General features: G+C 43.5%; 1 pseudogene; it reads left to right on the top strand.

Moving 5' to 3' along the window:
- Positions 1–7,629: 7,629 nt before the first annotated feature.
- LOC123407829 lies at positions 7,630–9,243 on the top strand (annotated as a pseudogene).
- Positions 9,244–9,538: the final 295 nt, after the last annotated feature.

The raw sequence follows: 9,538 nt of genomic DNA, 5'->3' as shown, positions 1-9,538 counted from the left end.
TCAGGTTGATCATGCTCCGGTGTGATTGATACGTCTCAAACGTATCTATAATTTTTGATGGTTTCACGCTGTTATCTTGTCAACTTTGGATGTTTTGTTTACCTTTTATATCTTTTTTGGGACTAACTTATTAATTCAGTGCCAAGGGCTAGTTCATGTTTTTTCTGTGTTTTTTACTCTTTTCAGATCTGATTTTGGAACGGAGTCCAAATGGAATAAAATCCCCGAAATAATTTTTTCCAGAACGGAAGAAGATCGGGAGGCTTGAGGTCCAAGGCAGTGGGCCCACAGGGGGGCCACAAGCCCTGTTGCCGTGGCCAGGGGGCACGACAACCGAGCTTGTGGCCCCCGTGGCGCTCCCCTGCCCAAGGTCTTTGGCCTATAAATTCCCTAAAAATCCAGAAAAAACCAGGGCATCCACGAAAACACTTTTCCGCCACCGCAAGCTTCCGTTTCCGCGAGATCTCATCTGGAGATCCTTCCCGGTGCCCTGCCGGAAGGGACTTTGGAGTTGGAGGGCTTCTACATCAACATAATCGCCTCTCCAATGACTTGTGAGTAGTCCACTTCAGACCTACGGGTCCGTAGTTAGTAGCTAGATGGCTTCTTCTCTCTCTTGGATCTTCAATACAAAGTTCTCCATGATCTTCATGGAGATCTATCTGATGTAATCCTCTTTGGCGGTATGTTTGTTGAGATCCGATGAATTGTGGATTTGTGATCAGATTATCTATGAATTATATTTGAATCTTTGCTGATTTCTTATATGCATGATTTGATATCCTTGTAAGTCTCTCCGAGTCTTGGGTTTTGTTTGGCCAACTAAATCTATGATTCTTGCAATAGGAGAAGTGCTTGGTTTCGGGTTCACACCGTGTGGTGACCTTTCCAAGTCACAGAAGGGGTAGCAAGCCACGCATCATGTTGTTGCCATCAAGGGTAACAAGATGGGATTTTATCGTAGATATGAGATTGTTCATCTACATCATGTCATCTTGCTTAAGGCGTTACTCTGTTCTTTTGGACTTAATACACTAGATGCATGCTGGATAGCGGTCGACGTGTCGAGTAATAGTACTAGATGCATAAAGTATCGGTCTACTTCTTTTGGACGTGATGCCTATAGATATAATCATTGCCTTAGATAACGTCACGACTTTGCACAATTCTGTCAATTGTTCGACAGTAATTCGTTCACCCACCGTCTACTTGCTTTCATGAGAGAAGCCACTTGTGAACACTACGGCCCCTGGGTCTATTCACAACTATCATTTCCACTTTCACTTTTACTTTGCTTGTTTACTTTGTTGCTTTCAGTTGTCACTTTGCAAACAATCTATAAGGAATTGACAACCCCTTCATAGCGTTGGGTGCAAGCTCTTTGTGTTTGTGCAGGTACTTGAGACTTGACGAGACCTTCCATTGGTTCGATACCTTTGTTCACAAAACTGAGGGAAATACTTACCGCCCCCGTGCTACATCACCCTTTCCTCTTCAAGGGAACACCAACGCAAGCCTCCAAGGCCGCGGGGAGATCCTTTGCATATTTGCCAAGGAAGTCCCTAAAGGCGTAGCCGTAGCAGCAGGATTCCTCGCGCCGTACCAGGGAAGGTCTGTTGTTGAAGTAGCAGTGATCAATAACCTCTCGAAGTTGGTTTAGCGATTGCTAAGGCGCGATGTCTTCACACATTAGTAGTCGGATCATCAAAGTTTACTCCACCAAAACGATACCCACGATCTCATCGAAAGATAGGGACAACGTCGCCTCTATCATATATCACATATACCTTTGACGTTGGTGGCGTTTTTGTCCGCTAAGTATTTGGGGCAATTCCGCTTTAAGTGACTGGTTCCCTTGCAGTAGTAGCACTCAGTCTCATGCTTAGGCCCTTTCTTTGACTTCTTCCCGGCAACTAGCTTACCAGGCGCGGCAATAACTTTGCCGTCTTTCTTGAAGCTTTTCTTACCCTTGCCCTTCTTGAAACTCGTGGTTTTATTAACCATCAACACTTGATGCTCTTTCTTGATTTCTACCTCTGCAGATTTCAGCATTGAATACAACTCGGGAATAGTCTTCTCCATCCCTTGCATGTTGTAATTCATCACAAAGCCTTTGTAGCTAGGTGGAACCGACTGGAGTATTCTATCAATGACCGCATCATCCAGAAGTTCAACTCCCAACTGAGTCAAGTGGTTGTGCAACCCAGACATTCTGAGTATGTGCTCACTGACAGAACTATTTTCCTCCATCTTACAACTAAAGAACTTGTCGGACACTTCATATCTCTCGACCCGGGCATGAGCTTGAAAAACAAGTTTGAGCTCCTTGAACATCTCATATGCTCCGTGTTGCTCAAAACGCCTTTGGAGCCCCGGTTCTAAACTGTAAAGCATGCAGCACTAAACGAGAGAGTAGTCATCACTCCGCGACTGCCAGGCATTCCTGACGTCCTGGGTTGCTGCGAGAACGGGAGGGTCACCTAGTGGTGCATCAAGGACATACGCCTTCTTGGAAGCCATGATGATAAGCTTTAAGTTACGAGCCGAGTCCGCATAGTTGCTCCCATCGTCTTTCAGCTTGGTTTTCTCTAGGAACACATTGAAGTTGAATGGGTCATTTGCTTTGGCCATTGGATCTACAATATTTGTAAAGACAATTTTAGACTAAGTTCATTAAGTTCATCTAATCAAATTACTAGTGAACTCCCACTTAGATCGACATCCCTCTAGTCATCCAAGTGTTACATGATCCACGTCGACTAGCTCGTGTCCGATCATCACGTGAGACGTACTAGTCATCAATGCTGAGCATCTCCATGTTGATCGTATCTACCATAAGACTCATGTTTGACCTTTCGGTCTCCTATATTTGAGTCCATGTATGTACATGCTAGGCTCGACGAGTCAACCTAAGTGTTTTGCGTGTGTAAACTGGCTTACTCTCGTTGTATGCGAACATTAGAATCTATCACACCGGATCATCACGTGGTGCTTCGAGACAACGAACCTTTGGAATGGTGCACACTTAGGGGAATACTTATCTCGAAATTTTAATGAGGGATCATCTTATATTTGCTACCGTCGTTCTAAGCAATAAGATGTAAAACATGATAAACACCACATGCAATCATCTAGTGACATCATCATGATCTTGATCCTTTGATCACCATCTTCGGGGCACCATGATCATCATCTTCACTGGCATGACACCATGATCTCCATCATCATGATCTCCATCATTGTGTCTTCGTGAAGTTGTGACGCCAACTATTAATTCTACTACTATAGCTAACCGTTAGAGATAAAGTAAAGTAATCAACATGGCGTTGCATCTCATAAAATAAATTAAGACAACTCCTATGGCTCCTGCCGGTTGTCATACTCATCGAGATGCAAGTCGTGAATCCTATTACAAGAACATGATCAATCTCATACATCACATATGTAACATCACATCCTTTTGGCCATATCACAATACATAGCATACCCTACAAAAACAAGTTAGACGTCCTCTAATTGTTATTGCAAGTTTTACGTGGCTGGTTTGGGTTTCTAGCAAGAACGTTTCTCACCTACGTGAAAGCCACAAGGTTGATATGCCAATGCTATTTACCCATCATAAGGATCCTTTTCATCAAATCCAATTCGATTGAAGTGGGAGAGACAGACAATCGCTAGCCACCTTATGCACGAAGTGCATGTCTGTCGGTGGAAATAGTCTCACGTAAGCCTACGTGTAAAGTCCGTCCGGGTCGCTTCATCCCACAATACCGCCGAAAAAAGGTAAGACTAGTAACGGCAAGCAAGTTGTCAAATGAGCGCCCACAACTTTTGTGTTCTACTCGTGCATAGAATCTACGCATAGAACCTTGGCTTAGATGCCACTGTTGGGGAACATAGTAATTTCAAAAAAATCCTATGCCATACAAGGATCTATCTATGGAGAAAACAACAACGAGAGAGGTTGTAGAGCATCTTAATACCTTTGAAGATCGCTAGGCGGAAGCATTCCTATGAACGCGGTTGATGGGGTGGTACTCGCAGCGATTCAGATCGCGGTGGATTCCGATCTATGTGCCGAACAACGACACCTCCGCGTTCAACACACATACAGCCCGCTGACGTCTCCCACGCCTTGATCTAGCAAGGAGGAGGGATAGGTTGAGGGAGAGCTCCGGCAGGACGATGGCATGGTGGCGGTGGAGCTACGTGGTTCTCCGGTAGAGCTTCGCCAAGCTATGCGGGGGACGAGGAGAGAGAGGGGTAGGGTTGCGCCAAGAGAGAGAGTTTTCGTTTGTTCTCCAATGTCCAAAACCTCCACTATATATAGGAGGAGAGGGAGGAGGTGCCAACCCTTAGGGTTCCCACCCCTAAGCGGTGCGGCAGCCCCATCTGCGCACTTAGATGGGCCTTGGGCCCCTCCTGCGCCTAGGGTTTGCCCCCCTCCACCTCTCCTTGCCCCTTGGGCCTAGGTGGGTGGCGCACCAGCCCAATCTGGGCTGGTTCCCTTCCACCCTTTTGGCCCATGCTAGCCTTTGGGGTTGGTAGCCCCACCCGGTGGACCCCCGGAACCCTTCTGGTGGTCCCGGTACGTTACCGGTGATGCCCGAAACATTTCAGATGTCCAAAATCTCACTTCCTATATATAAGTATTTACCTCCGGACCATTCCGGAGCTCCTCGTGATGTCCGGGCTCTCATATGGGACTCCGAACAACCTTCAGTAACCACGTACACTATTTCCCTATAAACCTAGCGTCATCAAACCTTAAGTGTGTAGGCCCTACGGGTTCGGGAGACATGCAGACATGACAGAGACATCTGTCCGGTCAATAACCAACAGCGGGGTCTGGATATCCATGTTGGTCCCCACATGTTCCACGATGATCTCATCGGATGAACCACGATGTCAAGGATTCAATCAATCCCGTATGCAAATTCCATTTCTCTATCTGTATGATACTTGCGTGAGATTCGATCGTAGGTAGCCCTATACCTTGTTCAATCTCGTTACCGGCAAGTCTCTTTACTCGTTCTTTAACACATCCTCCCGTGGCTAACTCCTTGGTCACACAGAGCTCAGTATGATGATGGATTATCGAGTGGGCCCAGAGATACCTCTCCGTCACACGGAGTGAAAAATCCCGGTCTCGATATGTACAACTCAACAGACACTTTCGGAGATACTTGTAGTGCACCTTTATAACCACCTAGTTATGTTGTGACGTTTGGTATACCCAAAGCACACCTACGGTATCCAGGAGTTGCACAATCTAACAGTCTAAGGAAATGATACTTGACATTAGAAAAGCTTTAGCAGACGAACAACACGATCTAGTGCTATGCTTAGAATTAGGTCTAGTCCATCACATCATTCCCCAATGATGTGATCCCGTTATCAATGACATCCAATGTCCATGATCAAGAAACCATGATCATCTATTGATCAACGAGCTAGCCAACTAGAGGCTCACTAGGGAGACATTGTGATCTATATATTCACACATGTATTACGGTTTCCGGTTAATATAATTATATCATAAATAATAGACAATTATCATGAACTTGAAATATAATAATAACTACTTTATTATTGCCTCTAGGGCATATATCCAATTAGCTTCACCTTGTATAAACCTAAAAAACAAAGTAGTAGCACATTCAAGTCATTGTGAGAGCCACAAGGCCAAAGATTGAATGACATATCCAAAGATCCTTCAATGAAACTGCCTCCGGAATGATCGTTGGATTGTTGGTGTGGGCTTTGTAGTGACCCTTCCACCATGAATGAAAATTCTTCATTCTCACGTGCATGAAGTCATGTGATCCAAGCATCCCTGTCCATCCTCTTGCTTCACTCTAAGTCGTCAGCGTCTGGGTGTCTTCCTTGGTTGGTGCTCTCAATTACTCCGGGCCAAAGACGGCGATCACTCCTTTTGTGAACCTTCGAACAACCTCCAAGATTGTGTCTTCGCCAATGCGTACATAGTCATCAATTGCATCGACAGAACACCCATATGCCAAGGCTCGAACAACCGCAATGCATTTCATCAGAGGTCTTGCACTCATCTCTCCACATACATTTCTCCGGAGCTTAAACCAGTCATCGTATGTCTCAATGGCTTTTGCAATGGTGAGTAAAAGACTTGTGTGCATCCAAAAGCGTCGGTGAAAGTACTTCTTCGGATAGGTTGGGTTTGATCAAAGTAACCTTTCATCATCATGGTCCTCCGCTCTATCATGGTTGATGTGTATGCGGCCAAATTGTGATCCTCTCCCTGGCCGCCGAACATCATCATTGAAAGTCATGCCTAAAACGGTGTCGAAGTGATCGTCGCATTCTTTCTCCTCTTCGAATGACGACGAGTCCTACAATGCCATCTCCCTCAACCTCTTCATCTACAATCCAAACGGCTCAGTTCAAAGAGAAACAAAAAAACACTCACCTAGGCAATTCTTTGAATACTTGGGGTGCGGTGGTGGTGCAAAAGTCGGTTGACATGGTTTAGACCAAACCGGCGAGCGACGGGTGACTGCAGCGGTGCACAAACAAGGTGAGATTCGACAGCCGCTAGAAAAAGAAGACGTTTGAAAGAAATTGGATGTATCAACAATGATGACGGCGGCGGCATTTCACCTTGATTCCAGCAACGACGACACGGTCCGAACGGGCTGGTCGACAGGGAGAACGACAACAAAGCGCAAGGGATGAAACGAGGTAGTGACTAGTGCCGGCACAGACACGAGAAAGAGGCGCGACGTTTTACTCAGCCATCAATCGAGGAAGTGAAAATAGAAAAAAATTGGGTCGGAGTAAAAATATACTCCAGTAAGGGGGGATGGGGGATCGGCTAGGTGGCGGTTAGTGGAGGTAATCAAAATTTTACTCCACTATTCGGTCGTAGGGGATCGGTTAGAAATGTCATGATGTAAACATCTACACAAAACATCCGGTGGCTGCAACAAATTAACATCTAAACTTTTCATTTACGCATATATGGAAATTGATTCTAATTCGGAAATTGTGTTAGCAATACAAAAAAACAGCTAAAAAAGTTCACAAATATAGAAAGACAAACTTCCCTCGCGATACAACAACGATTCCGAGGAAGGAGATGCTCACTTGAACATACGTCTCCAGATCATGTACAATGAATTATTTATTTTACTTTCCATTTGTGCACATGAATACAATCATAGGAAAAGGAAAGAAACACTTGATTACCACAGGTGAAAGGAAAGAAATGATAAGCATCTTCGCTTGAATCTACAAGTTCAGACTGAAAAAATTAAACATCTTAAAATAATTATCATTAATGACGACAGGGCAGGAAATAAACAGTAAGAATCTTTAGTCTAAACATACCCAGAGGATAAGTTTCCAATAGAGAGCAATCAATCAAGAGTTGTGTTTGCTGCCTATTGCATATCAGGGCATGATTTCACACATGATGCTTCAATTGTTTTATGGAAGCGTCAATAAATATTTACCTTTTTATTGCCTCAATCCAAATACAGATCGACACAAGAAACATAGAAGCATATATATGCCCACATATGCGAGTCTGTCATCCAAAGATTCATCGAGCAAACATACAGAAACTCTAGCCCACCACCTCACCACTATCCCCCAACTTTGTCAATTCTTATATTTGCGATGGAGAATGTTGCAATGTTGATTGTTGGTGCTGGGCCAGCAGGGCTCGCAACGGCGGCATGCCTTAGCAAGTTCTCAATTCCCTATGTCATTGTCGAGCGCGAGGACTGCAGCGCGTCACTTTGGCGGGAACACGCGTACGATCACCTCAAGCTGCATCTTGCAAAGGAGTTTTGTGAGTTGCCACACATGTCATACCCGGTAGATGCACCAACTTCCATACCAAAAAACATATTTCTCAAGTACTTGGATGACTATATTGAGTGTTTCAATATCCTACCAAAGTATCTTACTAATGTGGAGTCATCGACATATGACGATGACAAAAAATGTTGGTCCATCGTGGCACATGACATGGCAACATCCATAATAGTCAAGTGCACGACAAAGTTTCTTGTTGTGGCAAGTGGTGAGAATAGTGCAGAGAATATCCCAATGATCATTGGGTTGCAAAGTTTTCCTGGTGATGTCATCCACTCCTCAAGCTACAAGTCAGGAAAGAGTTACTCTGGCAAGAATGTATTGGTCGTTGGATCTGGCAACTCTGGGATGGAAATTGCTTATGATCTTGCGACCCATGGTGCCAATACTTCGATCATTATACGAAGCCCGGTATGTATATGCAGTATATATTTCATTGGGTACAATTTCTATATAGTTACTACTAGCAGCGTTGCAATTTTTGAGTGTTATTACTAGTAGAAAGTATTTAGTAAAATAGAGCAATGGACTGTTTTATAACATGCACAAACAACTAAGAAACTAGAGGAACTAAATAACAAAAATATTAACTCTTAAAAGAAGACGATTATATGAAATTCCATTTTATCACGCATGCTTTTAAAGAGCTGACATATTTTGTGGTTTCAGATTCATGTGATGACGAAGGAATTAATACGGTTGGGGATGACACTTGCTCACCGTCTTCCACTAAATCTAGTGGATAACCTCCTGGCGATTTCAGCGAAATTCATATTTGGGGACCTATCGAGGCAAGGCATCACAAGGCCTAAAATGGGTCCACTGACCCTTAAGTCAGCAACCGGCAAATCTGCAGTGATTGATGTTGGCACTGTTGGGTTAATCAAAAAGGGTATCATCGAAGTAAGTAATCCTACACATGACAAAAATTTAATGTGAGATGTTTATTTAACATGCAAAGTTCTCAATATTTTATTTATCTCATATAGGTTCAAGGGGGTATCAGTAAGATCATGGGCAACATAGTTGAATTTCAGTGCAGTAAAGAAATCTCGTTTGATGTGATTGTGTTTGCAACTGGATACAAAAGCACAACAAACATATGGCTCGAGGTAACAACAACGATATTTAAATATTTCTGAGTTTGTTTTCTTGGTGCAACAATTGTTAAATCTGCTAACAAGCTCTATGTTATTTTCGAGCCCAGAATGGTGAGAGCATGTTAAATGGCAATGAACTCCCATAAAGGAATATCCAAATCATTGGAAAGGTGAAAATGGACTCTACTGTGCTGGATTAGCAAGGAGAGGATTGTCTAGCATTGCAGCAGATGCCAAGAATATAGCTAATGATATCATTTCTGTGATAGGCTCTGGGTCTAGCTAAATTATGTTTTACATGTAGTTTACCATGGCAAGTGTGCTACATGGTTAATTCTTTGAGACATCTATCCATTGTGCCACCTGTATATCAATCCTGAGGTCTATCTATGAATCATATAGCTTTCTGTTTATTTCGAGGTTCATATGTGCCATGGAGTAATGTGTACTATTATACCATTATCAAGGGCTTTGTACTCCATGGTGCAAAAAATTTGTAACTTTTGTTGAATCTACAGTTGACTACCGTGTTATATTTACTTTAATTTTATATGAAAATGGTATGCCCTCAATACTATATT

The sequence above is a fragment of the Hordeum vulgare genome, chromosome 1H (genome assembly GCF_904849725.1).
Source record: "Hordeum vulgare subsp. vulgare chromosome 1H, MorexV3_pseudomolecules_assembly, whole genome shotgun sequence".
Taxonomy (NCBI): Eukaryota; Viridiplantae; Streptophyta; class Magnoliopsida; order Poales; family Poaceae; genus Hordeum; species Hordeum vulgare.
The sequence above is the reverse complement of the archived record's forward strand: the minus strand, read 5'-3'. Positions and strand labels throughout refer to the sequence as shown.